This window comes from Sminthopsis crassicaudata, chromosome 6 (genome assembly GCF_048593235.1).
Source record: "Sminthopsis crassicaudata isolate SCR6 chromosome 6, ASM4859323v1, whole genome shotgun sequence".
NCBI classification, from domain to species: domain Eukaryota; kingdom Metazoa; phylum Chordata; class Mammalia; order Dasyuromorphia; family Dasyuridae; genus Sminthopsis; species Sminthopsis crassicaudata.
Genome location: NC_133622.1, coordinates 98,024,624 through 98,048,881, shown reverse-complemented (window position 1 = coordinate 98,048,881; position 24,258 = coordinate 98,024,624).

The following is a 24,258-nucleotide window of genomic DNA, read 5'->3' as shown; positions in this document are numbered from 1 at the left end:
CCTAAAAAGCTTCAAACAAAGGCTGGAAAAATATTTTTTGTTTTGTATAGGAGATTCTATGGTGGATATGAATTGAATCAGAGGTGCCCTGAGATCACTTTCAACTCTACAATTCTGTGATTCTGTGATTCAGAATGTATAATTAGAACACGATGGATCTGTGGGATACGAGGCAGATATGAGGGAGAAAGTCCATATCTGGGAGTACATAAAAAGTACATAGGAGAAAGAAATGAATAACAATGTTAAATGCTTCAGAGATAAGAAGTTGGAATGGAAACCTTCTGGATCTAGTAATTACAAGTTTATTCATAACCTTTGCAAAATCAATCAAGACCAAAAAACCCCCCAAAAAAACAAACAAAAAAAAACAAACAAAAACTCAAAGAAATAAAAAAGATCTAGAAATGAAGAATAGATAAATTAATATCATGTAATTTTATTGTCATATTTAATAGTTGAATATTAAATGAAAGGAGTAGAACATTATTAAATATGAATGAATATCATCTTAAATTTAATTTGAAACTTCTAAAATATCTCAGATAATATGGAAATTTTTTTCCTCTTATTTTGCTCAGGATGCAAGGGTAGCGATCACTGAAGGATTTAATAATATTGATAATCATGAAATCTTTACTTGCTCTGTTTTTTCATTATGGGTCCTGTCCCAGGGTTGCAAAACAAAAATTTTAAATTACAATTTGAACCCAAATCTTTCTGACTTTGTCTAGCAGTTTATTTACCAGTTTGTTTAGCAACTTAAAGTACACAGGAGATTACATCTAATATGAAAAAACAAACAAACAAACAAAAAAACTCATTAAGAGTTAACAGTAAAAGTACATTATTTATATGCACTAAAGCATTACTTATAATGAGGACATTCATTAAATATTTCAATTGAGATTGAGTTCTTAGGGATACCATCACTCCTTCTCACAAGGGATCAGGAACCCTAAAGAACAGTGATTCCAAGGAAACAAGAACCCTGAGGAACCCTATAACTTTCAGTCTCAAGAGAAGAGGGAGCCTGAAGAGCAGTATTATCTCCAATACCAAGGAATGCTAGACCCTTTCTCTGTAAGGGCCAGAATATAAAACAAGAGATCCGTGACTGTAAGTTTTCTCAGATCACACCACTTTAGAATTTCAGAAAATATACAATCCCTTAAAACTAGATCTGAAAATAGCAGTTCAAAATAAAAATGCTGAAGATTGATACATTGTCCCTTCCCACTCATTTTTGAAATAGAGTCCAACTTAGAAAAAAAAAAAAAAAAGTTCAAAATAAAGAAATAAGTTAGGAAAGTAAACAATACCAAAATAACCTGACATTAAAAACCTATTATGGTGGCAAAGACAATCAAAGCACAAAAATAAAAGAAGAATATGAAGTAAAAACAAGTACAAACAGAGGGTCAAAGAAAATGTGAATTGGGAGAAAAATCCTCTAAAAGGATCCTCAAAGAGCTCTAAAACATGAGTTTCACATTCAAATAGATTGAGAAAAATATTGGTAAATAAATGAAAGCAAAAGAGAAAATTGTGAAAAGATAATTAAGAGCTTGATAAAATAGGCACAAAAACAGGAGAAAATGATATCTTAAAAATAGAATTGGGGGATGGAGCCAAGATGTCAGAGTAAAAATAGGAACTCGTCCAACCTCTCTCCCAGACCACTCCAAATGTCTTTAAATAATGACTGTAAACAAATTTTAGAACATCAGAACACTCCCAAGAGATGAACTAGAACATTTTCCAGCCAGAAAGGTCTGTAACACCAGAGTCAGAGTCTAGAGTTCAGTCTTCATGCAGGCTGTGCCAATGCAGTCCCAGCTCCACACTCAGCCTTTGCCCCTGCCAGGCCCTGTCTTTGACTTTGATTAACTTCTAAATCAGCTGCAGTGTGGTTTCCAGTTCTCTCAGCCCAGAGACCCCAAAAAGGATCTTGAAGCAGAAAATATCTGTGGAACAAGGGTGGGAGCCTAGCACATAATCCCAATGCAGTCTGTACCAGCACAGCCCCAGCCCTAGCCCCAGACCAGCCTCAGATGATTACTAGGGTCAGTGAGACAGAACCTCTCAAACAACCAAGGCTTCTGGACTTCTCAGCCACAGAATACCTGGGAGGACTCAGAAGATCAGTGGAGAAAGTCTGTGGCAGAAGTATGAAATCCCTGTTTAGAGCCCCCAGTCCCAGTGCCTGATTAGGAAATGCAAAAAGATAATGAGAAACAGTGGCCTTAAAATGCAAAACTGGCCAATTGAGAAAGGAGGTACAAAAGCTCATTGAGGAAAATGATTCTTAAAAAATAGAATTGGGCAAATGTGTGCTAAGGACTTCATGAGAAATCATAGTTCAAATCAAATACAGGAAAACTAGAAGAAAAAGATTAAAATATCTCCTTGGAAAAACAATTGACATGAAAGAGAGATCTAGGAGAGAGAATGTAAAAATTATTGGTCTTCCTGAAAGTCATGGTAGTTCAATACATGTTAAATATGTTGAAATACACGTTAGATCCAATATATGTATACATACTTATACAGTTATCTTGTTGCACCAGAAAGATCAGATCAAGAAGGAAGAAAAAGAAAAACTGAGAAAAAAAACAAAATGCAAGCAAATAGCAACAGAGAGAATGAGAAGGCTATGTTGTATTCTACAGTCTGTTCCCATAGTTCTCTCTCTGGGTGTAGATTCTTCTCTTCATCACTGCACAAGTGGAACTGATTTGAATCATTTCAATGTTGAAGAGAGCCACATTCATCAGAATTGATCATCCTATGTCTTGTTGCATCCTAGAACTCCTGGTTCTACTCATTTCACTTTGCATCAATTCAAGTAGGTTTCTCCAAGCCTCTCTGAAATCATCCTGCTGGTCATTTCTTACAGAACAAAAGTATCACATAGCATTCATATACCATTATTTATTCAGCCATTTTCTAATTAATGGGCATCCACTCAGTTTCCAGTTTCTTGCCACTACAAAGAGGGCTGCCACAAACATTTTTGCACATGTGAATCTCTTTCCCTCCTTTAAGATTTCTTTGGGATATAATGCCAAAGTAGAAACATTGCTGAATCAAAGGGTATGCATAGTTTGATAACATTTTAAGCATAGTTCCAAATTGCTCTCCAGAATGATTGGATTCATTTACAGTCCCACCAACTGTATGAGTATCCTAGTTTTCCCACATCTCCTCCAACATTCATCATTATCTTTTCCTGTCACCTTAGCCAATCTGACAGGTGTGTAGTGATATCTCAGAGTCTTTCAGGAAATTATCAAGGAAAATTTTCCTTATATTCTACAATCAGAGGGTAAATTGGAAACTGAAATAATCCACTGATTGCCTTCTAAAAGGGATCCCAAAATGAAAACTCCAAGAAATATTATAGCCAAATTCCAGACCTCCCTAATCAAGGAGAAAATATCTCAAGCGTCCAGAAAAAACAACTCAAGTATAATGGAGGCACAGTGAGGATAACAGTCAGGAAAATTTATCTTCTACATTAAAGAACAGGATGGCTTGGAATGTGATTTTCTGGAGAGCAATGGAACTAGGATTTTTGTACATATAAATAATTTTCCTTTTTTTTCTGAATCTCTTTTGATATTCATGCCAAGTAGTGGTGGTGTTAGGTCAATAGATATGTAAATTGAAATATTATTGTTCTATAGATATTGATGAGCAGGATGCTCTCAGGAAGAAAAAAAAATATCCTGAAAAGCCCTCCATGAACTCAAGCAAAATAAAATATACTGTATAAAAATAATAGTAATATTCTGGCATGCCAACCTGTGAATGACTGCTATTCTCAGTAGTTCAATCATCCACAACTACTCTGAAGGACTTATGAAGAAAAATCCTATTCATACTCAGAGGACAAACTGCTTGTGTCTGAATAGACTGATGCATTCTCTTTTTCTCTCTCTTCCTTCTCATTTTTAAACTTAACTTTTCTATAGGGTTTTTATTTTCATTGAGGTGAATATCTATGCTTTTTTTTCCCCACAACTTGACTTTTATGGAAATGTTTTGCACAATTTGACAAGTGAGCTCTTAATTGTAGAGGGGGATAAAGGAAATAACTTAGAGCTCAAACATTTTAGAAACAAATGTACATTATTTTGTTGTTGTTTTGAATGTAAGTAATAAAAAATATTAAATAATATAAAATCATAAAAGTAGAATTGACCAAATCGAAAAATACATACAACAGATAACTGAAGAAAATAATTATTTTTCTTTTCTAACAGTAAGTTTATTACCATCTTGAGTAGTCCTGTGGCAGATAGCTAAGCAAGGTCTCTTGGGTAAGTATTAAATTCTTTAGGGTCACATAGTTGAGAAGCTTCTTAATCAGGTCCACACCAACCAATAGCATCCAACCATAGTAGTAGTGCTTCAGACCCAGCATGTATAGGACATCCTAGGATAATCATGGCCAAAATAAAGACAATAGCAGCAGAAGAAAGTATAGGTTCAGATGCTCTATCCCCAGATATTCCACTTGACTTTTCTCTTCTCTCAATTCTATTTTTGCCAGAAAATAATTTAGAAAAAGTAGAAGTAGAAAGCTGGATATTAATTACTCCATACTGTCATCAAAAAGCAATCAAGATCAAAACATTAAAAAAAGAAAATATAAAATATCCTATTGGAAAAACAACTGATATTGAAAATAGTTTGAAAAGATATAACCAAAGAATTATCAACTCATTTGAAAACCATGATCTAAGAAAGATCCTAGGCATTGTATTTATTTTTTTAAATTTGCCTAGATTTTATCAAAGCATTTGATAACATTTCTCATACTATTTTTTCTGAAAAAAAAAATAGAAATAAGGAGATCAAAAACTGAGTGGTTTTAAGTAAATAAGATGTTTTTAAATATTTTTAAATAAAATGTTCTTGTATTTTAAAATGTGAAAACCATCCTTACCTTTCCACTTCAACATTTTTTTTAGTTTTCCAACTACATGTAAAGATAGTTTTCAACATTCATTTTTTTTTAAGATTTTGAGTTAGAAAATTTTTCTACTTCCCACCCTCTAAAAGCAAACAATTTGATATAGGTTATATATGTACAATCATTTTGAACATATTTACATATTAGCTAGACACCAACTTTCAAGAAATTATCAAGGAAAACTATCCTGATATCCTCAAGTCAGAAAGTGTAGTAAAAATCGAAAGAATCTACTTATCATCAGTTGAAAGAAACTCAAAATAAAAATTCCCAGAAAAAAAATGTAGCAAAATTACAGAGTTCTGAATTATAAGGAGGCATGGGAGATGATATTTTTGAAGACAAAAGAGTTGGGATAAAAAAAAAAAAAAGAAATATCTACCCAGCAAAGATAAGATTAATCCTTAAAGGGGTAAAATTTATATTTAATGAAATAAAAGGATTTCAAGCATTCCTGATAAAAAGAGAAGAGGCTAAAAAAAGTAGGCTACAAGGTGCTGATGGCTTACATGTGTGTATTTGTGTGTGTATATGTGTGTGTGTGTGTGTTTTGCAAATCACTTCTTCCCCCCCCCCCCCCAGGTTGGGGTTAAGTGACTTGCCCAGAGTCACACACTGCTAGGAAGTGTTAAGTGTCTGAGATCAAATTTCAACTCAGGTCCTCCTGAATTCAAGGCTGGTGCCACCTAGCTGCCTCCTGCAAATCATTTTCAACAGCAACAACAACACCAATATGTTGGAAATCTCTAGGGTACTTTAATTTAGTACTTATAACATTCTGAGACTATTTACTCTTTAAGGAACCATGAAAGAATTTTTGTGTGAGCCCTTCAAACTATTTTTTGCAAATCCCTAAAAGTTTCAGGGATCACTGAATGGCAACCGTTGCCTTAGTAAATATTTTTCATGAGCTCATGACTTCCTGATGAAAACTCTGGAGGTGGACTTCTCCAAATCTAGTTAGATTGCTTCTTATAGAGACATAGACTATCACTGAATCTATACATATATTCATTTCAGGATGAAGTTACCTATCAGCACTTGTATTATGCTGATATTGACTTTGGAAGCCCAGGATCATAAGACATTGAAAGATTTTGCTGGAGGATATTAATATTATTTGAATATAATCTCCACATTTTATTCAAGATCCTGGAAGACTGCAATATCACAGATAGCACAGTTGTTTTTGTCTAATTTTGATCATTTTCTTGCTGAATATTTTAAAAGATGGGAATAGAGATCATATCTGTAATTTTAATAAAGGAGCAAACTTTTAGTGAAGAAAATTCTTCTCACTGATACATATTGACCACATGTATTCAGGTTTTAGTCTTAGAGAGCTTCCAAGGCAAGTGAGAAGTCAATATTAACATAATCAAAAATAAACCTTGAAACCAGTCTTTTTTGACTCAGAATTTAATTCTCTAATTACTAGTTTTTGACTGCCTCTATGAACTATTGTAATAATTTGTGTGGCACATATTCCAGTTGAATGTTAATGAGTTGAGGGCAGAGACCATTTTTTTTCATTCTAGGTCCTATAATACAGTTTTAGTCAATGAGGCAAGTGTTTATTAAATAGTTTAATATGTGTCATGCACTGGGAAATATATTAAAGATACAGAGAAAAGGAAAAATGCTGTCTATCTATTCAGGGAACCCATCCTAAAGAAAGAGACAGCATACAAGCAACTATATACATATGTGCAGGTTAAGCAGTAGGTAATGTCAGATGGAATGGAACTCAAAAGGCTTCTTCAAGAAGATGTGATTTGAACTAAATCCTTAAGGAAATTTTCAATAAATGATTGTTGGTTTAGATTGAAGTTAAATGACAAAACACTATTCTGAAGGATAAGAAAAAAAATTCTCTGATGTAAATAGTAACATGCTCTTTGTTACCCCTCTAATTTTGAAAATGATTAATATTGCTGGAAGAAGGGAATCTCAAAATCAGGTACACTACCCTCATTTTTTAAATGAGAAAACTCAAGCTTAGGGAGATTAGAAGGTAAAAGTAGGATTCTGATTATTAATGCCATCTCCTCTTTTCTCCATTTTTGAAAGTTATTAGATTTGTTATCTAGTGGTTCATTAAAAATAATCTCTCTAATGTGAACAAATCATCTAATGGAGCATGAGTGACACATGATATACCTTGCATGACATAATGCTGACTTACTATCAGCAGCACAAAAATAGTCACTTACAAGGATGTTCAAATCAAAGGAGTACAGTTCACCCATCATGAAGTTTCTGGATATGAATTAATAAACACAAATTATCACCTTATCACTGACAATTTTTTGGGTGTGATTATATCTTAAAGAAAGGAAAGTACTAAATCTTTCTGATGACCAGAGCCTAAAGCTCTCCCTCTCCTTCTCTCTTTTTTTTCTCTCACTCTCTTTGTCTAACTCCCTTTCTCTCTCCCTCTCAGTTTCTCTCTCTCTCTCTGTCTTTATCTTTGTCTCTGTCTCTCTTTCCAATTTGACCAATGGCAATTGATGCAATGTTTGTTTATTTCAGGCACTGATAACTTGTGAGTACAGTATAATTTCTTTGGTACCTTGCTTATATCAATAAACTAATTTAAAATTCACTACTTGTCCTAGCTGAGTATCACAAGTCAAAAAACAAAATACTGTTAGTTCAAATACAGTAATAGGAATAGTAGTTCAAATAAATAAACCCAATAGTAAGGCAATGAGCTTTTAGGATTTCATAACTAATAGTGAATGTTATTTGTTTAAACAGGTATGTTTATTGAAGATGTTAATGTCATTCTGCAGAATTCTTTCTAATAAATATTTAGTTCTGATCCCCTTTTTTCTACTTTTATGGCAAGGCTATGACAATAGAAAAATGAATTTTTTTATTGTTTTAGGTGAAAATTAATGACAACACATTTGGATTTGAAATATGAACTTTTGGAATGTGGTTGCTGAGGCTTCAAAAGGAAGAATTCAAGGAATCTTTTTTTTATAAAAAATAATAAATTTATACTGTCTTTTAAAACTATAAATTCATTTACAATTTCTGGAAAACTCACTTCTCTCATCTCTAGCCTAATACATTACTTTTTAGAATTATATTAATGTGTGTTTAAAATGCATGAGTAGAGAAAAATTAACAATACTGCAAAAGTCACCTATAGTTTTCTACATGAATATTTCTTTGTAATGATAGTTTCAAATAGATAAACAAATGTTATCAAAGCCCCTCAATTCAAGTTAAAAGAAAGTGATACATTCAAATTAATACTGGATTCAAGATTAAAAGACCTTGTTTTAAAAACTTGGCTCTATCATTTACATTTTATGTGACTTCGGGAAATTCACAACTTTTTTTGGGCTCATCATTCCTCATCATTAAAAAGAAGAGAGTTAGAGTAGTTGAATTTTGCAATCACTTCCAGCTTTACATCAATTTGTTTTTGTTTTTGTATTTGTTTGTTTTTGTTTATTTATTTATTTACCCTCAAAATTCATTTATTTATTTGTTAATTTATTCATTCATTGATTCATCCATTTATCTATCTATCTCCGTGTGTGTATGTGTGTATGTGTGTGTGTGTGTTTGTTTTTTATTTACAAAACACATGCATGGGTAATTTTTCAACATTGACCCTTGCAAAACCTTCTGCTCCAAAATTTCCCCTCATTCCCCCCACCTCCTCCCCTAAATGCCTGGTGGTACAATACATGTTAAATATGTTTAAATATATATTAAATCTAGTGGTCATCTAGTAGTTTACATATCTATACAGTTATCTTGCTGCACAAGAAAAATCTATCTAGAAAGAACAAAAAGACCTGAGAAGGAAAACAAAAATGCAAGCAAACAATAATAGGAAGAGAGAACATGCTATGTTGTGGTGTATATTCAGTTCCCATAATCCTCTTGCTGGGTGTAGATGGCCCTCTTCATTTCTCAACAGTTGGAATTGGTATCCGTCAGACTTAATCATCATGTAGTCTTCTTGTTGCTTTGTATAATAATCTGTTTCTGCTCATTTCACTTAGCATCAACTCATGTAAGTCTCTCCAGACCTCTCTGAAACCATCCTGTTAGTCCTTTCTTACAGGACAATAATATTCTATAACATTAGTATACTATAATTTATTCAGCCATTCTCCAACGGATGGGCATCTACTCAGTTTCCAATTTCTTGCCACCACAAAAAGGGCTGCCACAAACATTTTTGCACATGTGGGTCCCTTTCCCTCCTTTAAGATCTCTTTGGAATATAAGCCTAGTAGTAACACTGTTGAGTCAAAGGGTATGCACAGTTTGATAACTTTTTGAGCATAGTTCCAAATTGCTCTCCATAATGGTTGCATTCATTCACAATTCCACCAACAATGTATCAGTGTCCTAATTTTCCCACATGCCCTCCAACATTCATCATTATCTTTTCCTGTCATCTTAGCCAATCTGAGAGGTGTGTAATTTTTTTTTATGTTTCTCTTGAATCCTATATTTGGAGGTCAGATTTTTCATTTAGTTCTGATCTTGTCATCAGAAATAAATGGAATTCACTTGTTTCATTGAATGCCCATCTTCTTTCCTGGAAGAAAATGCTCAATTTAGTGGGGTACTTTATTCTTGGCTGTATTCCAACTTCCTTTGCCTTTCTGAATATCAGATTCCATGCCCTTCCATCCTTTCAGGTGGAAGCTGCTAGATCACAAGTAATCATTATTGTGGCTCCTCAGTGTTTGATTTTTTTTTCTGGCTGCTTGTAATATTTTTCCTTGATCTGATAGTTCTGAAATTTAGTCACAATATTCCTTGGAGTTTTAATTTTGGGGTCTCTTTCAGAAGGTGTTCAGTGAATTCTTTCAATGGCTATTTTACCTTCTGATTCTATGACATCAAATCAGTTGACTATTGACCTTTTGTATTTGTGTTGGATGTTTTATAACTTCTCTGCTGATCTACTGGCTTGCAACCAGGGCAGAGTGGCCAATACTGGTGTAGATTTCTCCTGGTAGATTCTCTATAAGGTAGAATCTGTACCAGCCTGGAGACCACACCCTGTCCTGGGTCTGCACAGAATGCATTGGTGTTAGTGCTCTTCCTGCCTGTGCCTGGCCACCTTCCTCCCTGCCTCACTGAACCAAACCTTTTCTGGCAATCTTCGAAATTATCTTCTGCTGGAAATTTGCTGGCGTCCCAATATTAATGGATTCTGCCAGTCCAGAATTAATTTAGAGGCTGAATTTGCTAATTAGTTGAGGGTCATTGGAGAAGGTCAGAAAGAAAAGTATGTTCTCTCTGCCATCTTGGTTCCACCCCTGTTTTCTGTTTTTTTTTTTTTTTTTTTTTTTTTTTTTTTTTTTTGTTGTTGCTTGTTTGTTTGTTTGTTTTTGTTTTTTAACAAAGAATTATAACACTATTGAATTTGCCATTGTTTGAATATTTTGTCTTCAGAATTGTACAGTAACAGTAAAATGGGAAGACATAACTAAGTCCATGTGACTAGAAAGAATAGATTCTACATTACTATAAATGTATGAAGAATGTTGTCCAAGGTTATTGGAGTTTATTACTCTTTGTGTTTGATCCTGAATGCTATATATTTTCTGCTGATCTGTTACTCAGGACTCATGTCCCAATTCATTGTGTCTCTGAAATTTGTTGCTGCATAATAGTACTCTGCACTATGTCTAAAAAGCAAACCTCATACTTTCATATCTCTGTGCTTTGCTTGATCTCTGGATATTTTGATCCATGGGTCTATTTTTTTTTTCTTTTGGCCTCATAGACCTGATCTCCTTCCTAGAATTCAGTGTGCCATGTGTAGTGTTCTGGAGGTCTCTGGACCTGCCTTCCTTTTAGCAGAGTAATCATCAGGAGAATAGCCAGAGATAAAGTCCAAAAGTCTTTATTGTCTCCTTCACAATCTTGTTTCCTTGCCTGGGGCTTGGCTAGCTTTCTGGAAGTCCTCCAGAATGTGTCTTGGTTTCTATAGGGGAGGCAGAAGTACCACCACGATGGTCTCTGTCTTGAAGTCTCCCTGAGTCCAGGAGCTTGTGCTCCAGCCTCCAGTCCTCTGTCTTCCCCAGTCTGTTCCCCTCTTAAATAGTCTATTACAATTAAGTCCATTCATCATACTGAGTATAAACCAATCATTATATCACTAGGAAATCCATATTTGTTGTAAGATTAATTTAATCATACTGAACTAGAGAACTATTAATCACCACGCTAAACTCAATTCCATTGAGTTAACACCTTGTTTAAGTCACTCATACAGAGTTTCAGCCCTCTACAGCCATGGAAAGCATTAGCTTTGCAATGTGGTAGAATACTACACACACACACACACACACACACACACACACACACACACACACACACAAAAAAAAAATCCTACTAAATGTATCGATTTTTCCCTTATTTTTTCAGGAGACAAAGAAATAAGCAGAAATGATTGACTGATGAGCAATTAAACAAAATTTGGTTTTCCTTTTTTTTCCTGCCTAATTGAGAATGTCCTAGGTTCTTTCTCTGTGTTTTAGACTTTTTGCTCATAGTTTTATCATTCTGCTAAAACAAAGGTGACAGTGATATTAAAAAAAAAAACAATTAAAAAGGACAGAGGGATTTTAGGCCAACCCAAAACACTTGATCCAATAGGATTAAATGCTAATCAGTAGTTAATACTTTACTTTCACTTATCCATATGCTTATCTCAGCTTATAATTCTATGAACTTTGAGGCAATATCTTGGTGATCTTTTCTCCTTTGACATTCTTCCAGTCATAGTGACCTCTTCATTCTGAAACAGGCCTTATTCCTTGAAGCCTTTTTCTCTCAGTTATGAGTCTCTCAAAACTTTCCTTTTTAGGAAGGGCTTATGACAGCAATCCTTCAGTCCTCTCCTTCTATGATTTTGATTTTCTAGACGTTTATATCAAGCTCAAAGCAAGTACCACACAAACCCCATTGCTCATTTTTTAGTTTTTTTTTTTTTTTTCTTGGTACTCTCTCAATTAGTATGTAAGCCCCTTTAGGGCAGGAACTATCCTTTGTTTACATTCATATCTTACCACTTAGCATAGCTAGAACATAAACACTTAAAATATTTTTAAAATTAATTAATTAATTAAATTTTTTATATAGTTATATTTAAAACTAAATTTATTTATTTTTGTTTTTAAGATTTTTGAGTTCTAGGTTCTTTCCCTTCTTCCCATTCACAATTGAGAAATCACATGTGAAGTTATGCAAAACATTTTCATAAAAATCAAATTGTGAAAGAAAACATAGATCTCCCACCCTGAAGGAAATAAAAATGCTCAAGTAAAAATGAGTTAAAAAGAGAGAGAGAGAGAGAGAGAGAGAGAGAGAGAGAGAGAGAGAGAGAGAGAGAGAGAGAGAGAGAGAGAACAAAGAAGAGAGAAGAGAGAAAGAGAGAGAGAAAGCTTCAATCTCTATTCAAATGCAATAAGTTCCTTCTCTGGGTATGATAGGATGTTTCATCAAAAGTCCTTTAGAGAAGTTGGGGATGGTTGTATTACTGAGAATACCAAAATCATTTTCAGATGGTCATGTCAGAACATTACTATTACTTTGTATACAGTATATTTCACTTTGTTCATGGAGGATTTTCTAAGTTTTGTTTTTTTTGTTTGTTTTGTTTTGTTTTGATTTTCCTGAAAGCATCCTGATCATCATTTCCAGAGAACAATATTATTCCATCACAAACAAATACCACAGTTGATTTAGTCATTCCTCAATTGATGGACATCTCCTCAATTTCTATTTTTCTTTTTTTTTGATCTGAGAAGAGAGCTTCTATGAATATTTTTTGTACATGTAGGTCTTTTCTTTATTTTTTTTTCTGAATATCTTTTGGGATTCATGTCTAGTAATGGTGTTGCTAAATCAAAGGATATGCATGAACTTACAGAACTTTGGGCACAGATAATATATTTTGATCATTTATCAATTAGGGCATGACTCTTATTTTTTATAAATTTCATTCAGTTTCCTCTATGTTGAAAAATAAATCCTTATGAGAGAAACTTGTTTTGAAAAATTTTTTTACAATTACTATTGCTAATTGTATTTTCTCCTTTTAATTCCTCTCCTTTTACCCTGTCTCTCCTCAAATGTGTTTTGCTACTGGCACTCCTTCCCTCAATATGCCCTTGCTTTTATCCACTCTCCACCTTTGTATATCTCATTCTCTTCCTATTTTCCTACAAGATAGGATAGATTTCTATTCTCTTATTGTGTATGTGTTATTTCTTCTTCTAGTCAATTTTGATGAGAATAAAGTTCACCCACTCACCCTCTCCTCTTCCTCTCTAGTGTAAAAGCTTTTTCTTGTCTCTTTTTTATGGCAGATAATTTGCACCATTCCACTTCTTTTTCTCTTTCTCTCAGTATATTCCTCTCTCACCCCCAAATTTTATCATAAAAAAGATATTCTTTCATATTCAATCCATACCTATGCCCTCTGCCTGCCTTGCTAACTGCCATAATAATAAGAAAATCCTAATGAATTGCAAATATCATCCTCCCAAATAAGGATATAAACAGATAAAACTTATTAAGTTCCTAATACTGTCACTTTCCTGACTACTTCTTTATGCTTTTCCAGAGCCTTGTATTTGAAAATCAAATTTTCCATTCAGCCCTGATCATTTCATCATAAATGTTTGAAAATCCTCATTTCAGTGAATGACCAACTTTTCCTCTGAAGGATTATATTCAATTTTCCTGGGTAGGTGATTCTTAGTTGTAATCCTAGCTCCACTGCTCTCCCAAATATCATATTCCAACTCCTCCAGACCTTTAATGTAGAAGCTGCGAAATCTTGTATTATTCTGCCTATGGCTCCAGTATACTTGAATTATTTCTTTCTGGAGCCTTGCCATCTTTCTCCTTGATCAGGGAGTTCTGGAATTTGCCATAATATTTCTTGAAGTTTTCATTTTGGGATCTCTTTCAGAAGGTGTTCAGTGGATTCTTTCAATTCTATTTTACCCTCTCATTTTAGAATATCAGGGCAGTTTTCCTTGATAATTTCTTGAAAGATGATCAAAAGCTGCTGCTGCTTCTCCTCCTTCTCCTCCTTCTCCTCCTTCTCCTCCTTCTCCTTCTTCTCCTCCTTCTTTTCCTCCTCCTCCTCCTCCTCCTCCTCCTCCTCTTTTTGGATCATGACTTTTAGGTAAACCAATAATTTTTAAATTCTCTCCCCTGGATCTATTTTCCAGTACAGTTGTCTTTCCAATTAGACTTTTCTACTTTTTCATTATTTTGTTTTTTCTTCTTCTCATTTTCCTAGTCTATTGCTATCCTTTAAATTCTCGGTTAAAGTAGGCCTCTTTTTTGAGAGTGGAGAGTGCATTGTCCCAAGCTTCAGTCGTTTTTTTGCATGTGTTATCAGAAGTCTTTCTAGGAATCTGACCACAAGCATTATTTTCTTGCATGGAACTGTTAGTTGTATCTCTTCCCCACTATAGCTGTAAAATTTACTTGCTGGCAGAGGCTGGGGCTCCACTCACTCGGGCTGTGCTGGGACTGCACACAAGACTCCCACCCCTATTGCCACAGACCCTCTTCATTGACTTTCTGAGTCCTCCCTATTGTCCTCCAGTGAGAGGTTCAGAAGTCTCTAGCAGTGCTGCTGATTCAGAGATCCTGCCTCACTGACACACTGGGGTCCAGGCAGGTGCTGGGCTCCCATTCTGGTTCTTTTCTGCTGCTCTTCTGGATCCTCTTTGGTGTCTCTGGGCTCAGATGTCTGGAAGACACAAATATTGCCTCTGATTCAGAGTTTGAGCATGGGCTGGGGCTGGGACCGGGTCCAAGGTTGCGCTGTCATACCCTGGAACAGAAATGCATGTTGAACCATCATTCTGGTGGCACAGACCTTTTCTTTTGAGTTTCTTAATTGCCTTCAGCTGGAAAATATTGTAATCTACTTTTTTGGGGGGAATGTTCTAATGTTCTAAAACTTGTTTAGAGTAATTATTTAAAGGAATTTGGAGCAGTTTGGAGAGATTGGGGAAGTTCCTGCCGTTATCTACCATCTTGCCTCTTCCCCTCTCTCACAAACACTTTTAAAAAAATGTTTAACTTTTTTTTTTAATTGAGTTTTAAATTCTCACCCTATTTCCAACTTTTCAACTAACTACAGAGAAGAAAAGCAATATGATATTTATTATATACATGAAGTTCAGTAAAATACATTTCCATATGAACCATGTTGCAAAAAAAAAAAAAAAAGGGGGGGGGGCAAGAAAAATGAAAGGAAAAACGTTAACTTAAATCTGTGCTCAGAATTCACCATTTTTCTCATTGGAGGTAGATAGAATTTTTCATCATGAGCCTATTGGAATTGTCTTGGATCACTGTATTGATCAGAGTAGCTAAGTAGCAGTAGATCATTATAACAGTATTGCTATTACTATATAAACTTTCAATAAATGCTAATTGACATTATGTAATACTAGAGGTCCTTGATAGTAATAATCTAAGTCTCCCTGCTCCTCTTTTGGAGCAGAAAATTTTCACTGAACTCCCTTTGTTGGGCTTTGTCCCTTGGAGGATCTGCAGATCTTGAGGAGTTCTAGCCTCTAAAGTTTAGTGGAAAATTCTGCCTAGTCTCATGTAGAAAAGGGAAGAATGCAGGTATTCAGTTCTTCCATTTTCTCCTTTACATTTTATGAATAAGGCAAATTGAGTTCCACTCCAGAGATGGAAAATTTAAATCCTAGGCCCAGATCCTTTGGCTATAAAATTATCCTTATGATTGAATTAACTTCAGTAAATATTTATCACCCCTGATGCCAGACCCTGAATTTAGAAATGTGGAAAAAATGGATACAAATCTTTTTTTCAGGATTATATAAAATAGTAGCCAGAATGAAAAATGTACACTTATCATTTTTGTATTCTGAACAACGATTTGTATTCTGAATGATAATTGGTCTAATCATGGCAGATTCTGAAAAGGAAAGATCATCATATTTAAGTTATTAGGTTAGTAATTATTGTTACTATGAAGGCTTTTTTTAAAAAGGTTATAGCACTTTTCCACTGATTGAAGAGATTTCAGTGGTGGTATAAGGGAAATTTATCTCTAAAATAGAAAGATAAACAGTTAGTTGTGGAACAGGTCAGGATGTAGAATACAATGAATTTGTTGAATGAAATTCATAAGGGGAATCAGATGTGATTAAGGTAGAAAAAGACCTAAAAGATCATATAGTCATGAATCAGTTAGCAAGTATTTGTTAAGCACGATTCTCTAGCTTTAAAGTTCTAAGAGAAACCACAAAGGCAAATTTAGGGTTAGTCCATTTCCCTCAGGTTATACATAACTGAGACTCAAGGAGATTAAATAAATTTCCCAAAGTCCTAAGTAGTTATTATTTGTTTGGAAACAAATGCATATCCTTTTGCTCTAGTCTCTTAATAAATTAAAAAAGAAAATCCATTAATTCTGGTAAATTCTTGGTTTGTCCTTCATCATTTGTCTGGAATATAGTTATATTCCTGCCAGATAAATGTAAAATTGGGGCAACATTCTTTTCCAAAAGATTTCTATCTTTGCCTTTGCTAACTTCTGGATGCATAGGAAAGAATCAGTTGATTTCCAATTTTAGTTTGTTGACAGTCTATCTTACAAAGTCATAGTGAAATACTGTGTCCAATATTTAATTGGCTTTTCTGGGTAGGGAAACAAGATATAATATTCACTATTGATCATTTCCTTACTTCTTGTTTTGCCCCATGAATTTAAAAAGAAGAGAGAGTTATATAGTGTTAAAACATAACTTTTTGTTTTTCAAGTTTAAAATGGAGGAGCGTTCTCTCCAGTTCAGGAAAATCTGACCCTTAGGTACAGTGATGATATTGATTTGTATTAGTGGAGAGGGTCTATTCATGAGGAGTTCCCAGACTAAAAATAGTACAAGGTCTATGAAATTTTTGTTCATGCATTTATATTATCACAAACTTGATCTAAAAAAAAAGCAAAGGTGAAGTAATATCATTCAAAGGTAGAATATTTCAGCCGGAGAAATGTATGTGTCTTAGGAAGGTTTCCCTTATAATATCATTACCAAAATTAAGCTTTAAAACAAATATATTAACTTTTCAAATAGATTATACCAATTACTCTAGATAATACTAGAACAAAACTATGCTATTCAAAGGATATCATGAAAAATACAACTCTAAAGGACTGAAGTGAACTGAGCATATGACAAGCCTTTGGTGACACTTATGTATACATCATTGGTTTCCTAAACTTACTATTTACTCATTTCTGTAGGCTTTTGTACAGTGCTCATATGCGACTTTCACTATAAATGCAGTCATCATGACAAACTACAACAAGGCTATCAATATCCTTAACTGTCAAAGTTGCATAAGGAACTAAGAACAAGCATTGGATATCTGTCTCAGAGAGCGTGAAGTAGAATTTTTTGCCAGTGAAAACAAGATAATGTAATAGCAATATCATTAATCTTCCTAGAACCATATCTACTGCTGAATATATATTATTCACCAGACACTGAATCAATGTTTTCCGTGTAGCTAAAAAGTAAGTACAGTGTTTTTGCTTTTTATAACAGTGAGGGATAGCAGGGAGGATTTTTTTTTTTAATTTTGTTTTTGTCTTTTTTTTAGGTAGATTTTGCAAAATGGCAGAAGCTACCTTTTTGTTTAGAAATCTTAGATTCCAGAATATTAGAGATAAACTACTTTAATCTCTACATGAACAAGAATCACTTCCGTCATACATTCAGCAAATGATGATCAAATGATTGAGATTATACTGCATCCTAAGACAGTGTTCCAGTTACAGATGATTTTAATTGTTTTGATTTTTTTCCCCTAGACATCAAATGTAAATTTGCTTCTGTAATTTGCATATATTTTACCCCTACTTCTATCCTCTGGAACCAAGAGATCTATCTTAAACTTATCTTATCTTCTATCTTAAACTTAATAGAGCTGAAAGTATTTGAAGATAGGTGTGATGATATATATATCTATATATCTATCTCTATCTATATCTATATATATCTATATATAGATATATATAGAGATAGATAGAGATAGATATATAGATATATATATATATTTTCCCCCCCTGAGGCTGGGGTTAAGTGACTTGCCCAGGGTCACACAGCTAGGAAGTGTTAAGTGTCTGAGACCAGATTTGAACTCAGGGTCCTCCTGAATTCAAGGCTGGTGCTATATCCACTGCGCCACCTAGCTGCCTCTGTGATGAAATTTTTAAATTCTATTTTCTTAATGTCTAAGGTTTTTTCAGTCACTGTTTGACATAATTTTGAGAATCATTCTCTTGATTTAACTATTCTCTAGCTTATCAACTACAGATGTTGGCATATTAGAAACACTCATTTCCTCCAATGCTTAATAGATTCTTCATCCCTTTGATTAAATATAACCTTCAATAATTCTCATATACAAAATGCAATTTGCCACATATTGCAATGATACTAATAGATTCCCTCGATTATACATCCTTCAATTTTGTTCAAAATGAAGAAGTCAATTTAAAAAAAAAATAATTGAATTTCAATTTAATTTGTTTATTTAAAGACAATCATTACATCTTAGGTGTCACATATGTCTCCTGAGGACAACATGTGGCCCATAATATTCCCTAGAATTGTGAGAACCAGATTAAATTATTATTAAGAAATATTTAACAAAATACATTTAAAACAATAAAACATAGATATTATTTTGATTTTCCACTGTTAATATATAGTTTTTGGTTTCATATATATATGTATATATATATATATATATATATTTGAATTTGACTTTACATTTTTATGCAGTTTGTTATTTGTTATATTTTGCAGCTTATTCTAAATTACAACGAACTAATACATTACTCATCAACTTCAGTTCTTTTTAGGATGTAGAGTTTTGGCTACCAAATAATATCATAAGAAGAATAATGGTACTAACACATAGACATTGTTTCAGGGGAAAGTTGTGATTAATAAAAACAATGTTTGTAATTTCCCAAAGACAATCCCAACATTTCTGATCCTGTTAAATTCTGGACCTAATTCTCTTGCCTCTTTGCAGTTACTTTCCAAGGAAGGAAGAAGGGGAAAAAAAGGAAGGAAGGAAGAGATGAGGGAAAGAGAGAGACAGAGAGAGAGAGAGAGAGAGAGAGAGAGAGAGAGAGAGAGAGAGAGAGAGAGAGAGAGAGAGAGAGAGAGAGAGAGGAGAGAAAAGAAAAAAGAAAGGAGCTGGTGAGCTTACAGTATAATTTGATCTCTGTTTTCTTCTAATCTTATCTTAATCAATCTCTTCACTTTGTACTTTTCTTTCTTAGAATGTATTATTTTCCCTTCAATGCTGTCCAACTCCAGTTGTCTTCTTAATTCAGTGTAAGATTCTTCATTATTCAACCATATTCCGTTCATTTGGGCACCAAAGCCTCGTAGGCTTAGATTTGAAAGAGATTTTGCATTTTTTTTCATTTTACAAATAAAGAAATTGAAATCTTGAAAAAGTCAATAGCTTGGTTAATGTTCCCTTCCTATTAAGTGTCAGAGCTGAAATTTGAATTTAGGTTCTCACATTCAAATCCAACATACTTTTAACTATTTTATGGTGAATTTAAGTGTAAGATCTGTTTACCTGTCCATGGTTCAGTTCTCACCTTGGGTCCATAAGGAATAAAATTTTCTTTGTTAAGCCCAAAAAATCCAGAATACCAAATTAGTTCTTTGACATAAGTTAAGCAAATATTTTACAATTAAGATAAAGAAGTCTTTGTAGGTTTAATGACTTGTCTAAGATTTTACAATTAATAAGTAATGGAATCAGGGCTTGAATCAGGTCCTTTAATTCTAAGATCAATGCTGTTTTTAATATACTGTGCTGGAGAAACTGGGGAATCATGGACATATCTGATCAACCACCTTGATAACTGCTATGCTGACACTATCTATGGTTCTAAATCATATAAACTATTAATATGACCATAAGTGAAGCTTTAAGAAATCTTCCATTTTCAGCTATAATTTTCTTTATCTCATTTTGCTACAATTTATATTTTTCTATTAATGTTATTAGCTGTCAGTGTAGATAGACCATCACTAACTAAGAGTCAGGAAGATCTGAATTCCAATATTACCTACTTAAGATATTTGCTAGCTATATGGATATGGGCAAGTCATTGCACACCTCAGTTTCTGTTTGTATAAAATGAGGTTAATAATAGCATCCACCTTCTAGGATTTTTATGAGGATCAAATTGGACGATATTTCTAAAATGCTCTGCTATCCTTAAATTACTATAAAAGAAAGTTATTTTTATTGTAATCAACATAATCGTTATTGTTATTATTATTGCAATTAATATTATTTAACTCAGTATGCTTCTATTATCTTCTTGATGAATATGAATCATAAGGTACCCATTATTTCACTCACTAGTCAATGAAACTAAAAGATAATACTGGTGAAATGTCCTCAGAGAATTATTTGTCTGGGAAAAAAACAATCATATTTCTTTGTCAATTTGCAATGCATTAATACTTAACTACTCAACAGATTTGTATAATCATTAATGCAACTATCTTAATCATTCTGTTCCCAAATCAGTTTACTTATTCATTTTGCTGATAACTAATGTCTTCATGAAGCTCTAGAACAAGTTATATTTCACTAAGCAGTACACTCAATGACACAATAACTTCAAAACTCCCACATTTCAGGGTTGATGAGAGTATGTGTAAGTAACTAAAATGGGCAAGTAAGGTTGGTGTACAAAGTCATTTAAAGGCTCAGAAAACCACCGAATTTTTTTTTTTTTTTTTTTTTTTTTTTTTGAGGCTGGAGTTAAGTGACTTGCCCAGGGTCACAAAGCACACAGCTAGTATGTGTTAAGTGTCAGAGACCAGATTTGAACTCTGGTCCTCCTGAATTCAAGGCTGGTGCTCTATCCACTGTGCCACCTAGCTGCCCCCGACCACTGAAATTCTTACTGCAGAAAGGAATATGTGACCAGAAGGTATGATAGTTCTTTTAAACTGTGTATTTTGTTAAAATGAAAAAAGAAATTAGAATTCTTTTCTCATGCTTCAATAAATAATATTTTGAAATTACATTTTTGTCTATGATCATAAACAATTATCAGTAGTTCTCTTACTTATGGAATAAAATGTAAATTCCTGTACTTGGTGTTACTACATAAGCTAAAGCAACATATTTTTCCCAATTTGCCTCATATTCTCACACATAAACTTCTACTCCAAATAACCTGCTAATTTTACCTGAATTTATGATCCTATCTTATTCCTCTGGCATTGATGTGAGCCGTCTATAGACTCATGACTGAAATAGACTCACCATTCTCTTACACATCTCAGAATCCTTCAGAATTCAATTTATAGGCAAGCATTTGTTACCTTGAGTTCTTAATGATTTATGCCTCCTAAAGCTTCCTTACATTAATTGATCTATGTTTATATCAAAACACCTTCTTCACAAAGAGAATTTAAGACCCTTGAGAGTAGAAAATGTTTTAATTTTTTTTTGCATTTATAGTCCCAGAACTTAATACTAATTCCTGCAACAAATTATATATACCTATACACACATACATATAAACATATATAAACAAAATATACATATATATGTATATACACATATATACATATACACATGCATACTTTAAGTATATGTGTAAACACATTATACAAATATAATACGTACATATATATGGATTAAATATGAAAAAATGTATAGTCATTAATTCAAGGGAAAATCATATATGAAATTCTATGACAAGTATTGAGCAAGCATTTTCAAGAATGCTAATACTGAAAAAATCATAATTTCCATGAAAATGAAAATATTATTTAATATGAAGAATAGCAATAAACCATATGTATAGTTTAAATATCTTTTGTTCAAGGGTCAAAATGTATTTTTTCCTCCTAAGATGACACCTACATGTTTTAGAGTTCTTTAAAACATGAAATATTTAAAATATTTTCAAAATATTAAACATTAATATTAAATATTAAAATATTTGTAATGATAATTAATACTAAATATTTGAAATATTTTAAAAACTAGAGCATAGGGATATGGTGCTATGACCCTTATGTCTCTATAAGATGGTAGAATTCTTTAAACAAGCTACCATCCTAGATACTATATTATCAGTATGATAAATAGGTGTCAGAATTGGAATACCAGAAGGATGCTGTTTTATTAATTTACATAGCCAGACTTTTCTTCCTACATGGATAACTGAAAGAAAGCCAAAACTATTCACTTTACTAGAAATATGACTTTCAGGTTCAATATAATGGGGACATCTTGATTAACATATTGTAAAATAATTTATTAAGCCCTTTTAAACAAAAATAGCGAAGGGGAATAGAAGGAGTTTCCAGAAAGATAGCAACAATCTAACAACAATGATAGGATTTTGGCAGTGGTAACCAAGAAGCCAATAATAGCATTTTAAATGTAATTTTCTTTGAGATGCATTAGTACACAGGCCAAATTTATGGGACTCCTGATGTCTATGGGTGGTTCACTATATGGGGAGTATCCTGAGAAGAGCATGTATACAACCCATCTATACAAATGAGACATTGATGGTATGATGGAAAAAGCACAGGGTTTAAAATCAGAAAAGTGGGATTTGCGCTCTGGTTCTGCCATTTACCATCTATTTTACCTGGCTCAAGGGAAGATACTTTTTCAAGCACTGTTTTATAGTATGTGTAAAAAAAAAAAAAAAAAAAAAGATTGTCTTTTCAGATTTGTATTCTATCTTCTAAGATTTATAATCTATCATGTTTGAATAGAAGGGGAAAATAACATTCTACTTAAGTACTGTAATATTGATACATGTCCACAACCCCCTAAAAATGTCTCTATTTCATCCATATTATATTATTTTTTTACCAAGCATTCTTATTTTTCCCCTACTTGATGGTTTTTAAAATTAATTTTATATTATAACATCTTTTTGACAGTACATATGCATAGATAATTTTTTACAATATTATTCCTTGTACTCCTATTCCGAATTTTTCCCCTCCTTCCCTCCACCCCCTCCCCTAGATGGCAAGCATTCCCATACATATTAAATATGTTATACTATATCGTAGGTACGATATATATGTGCAGAACCGAATTTTGTTATTGTTGTTGCAAAGGAAGAATTGGATTCGGAAGGTAAAAATAACCTGGGGAGAAAAATAAAAAATGGCAACAGTTTATACTCATTTCCCAGTGTTCTTTCTCTAGGTGTAGCTGATTCTGTCCATCATTGATCAACTGGAGTTATCAAGCATTCTTAAATTTTTTTCTACTTGTAATCCCTTTGTGCATGAAACATTTTTTACATGATTCTGGATATAGAATATAAAATAGGTATACAAATCAACCATTTAAGGATAATAAATCATAATTTTTCAATCCACACATTTATTTACAAGACTCCACATGAAGTGTTAAACCATAGTTCAAGAAGCTAGTCTTTTATAATGAAATTCCCAATAACAACCTTTACCAAAGTTATGCATTCTTGCTTTCATATATGTACCAATATAATTTAAATAATTAGAATGAATAAATATAAATACAATGTGGAGCAAAGTATAATGAAATAAAATATGCAGGAATGATAGATTGTATCTTACTCTTTATTCATTGTAAATGATTAAAATATTAATAGAAATTTGATTTTGGCTCTATTATTAACATTGTTTTGACATTTTTTTTCAAGTTAAAACAATATTAGTTCTTCCTTTTCTATGTACAACTGCAAGGGGGGAAATGTTATTACACTTTTTATAAAAAATTAAATTCAATTAATGTTCACTTATTGCTAATGGTAAATTCAAGTACTGTACCATTTTAACATTTTTTTTTTATGTTTGTTGCTTCTTTTCAGGTTAAGTAGTTGTTGACAAAATGAAAACCTCTTATATATTCCACCTAATACATTATCTCATCCTGATTTCTGATATATTCTCGCTCCATTGAATATATTGGATTTTTTATATTGAATAACAATAGATATTTTTCCCTTATTAGCCTTCTATTTTTGAAAACAATTTTTTCAGTCACTCCAAGTCTCATGAATCTAGTTTCTACTAAATATGATTCATCATACTATTGGCACTATTTTACATTTATCCTTTTCCAGATGATTTCTATGAAGTCTGTAACCTTTCACTTTACTACTTACTAATAGTTGTTCATTTTGATACCAGTAT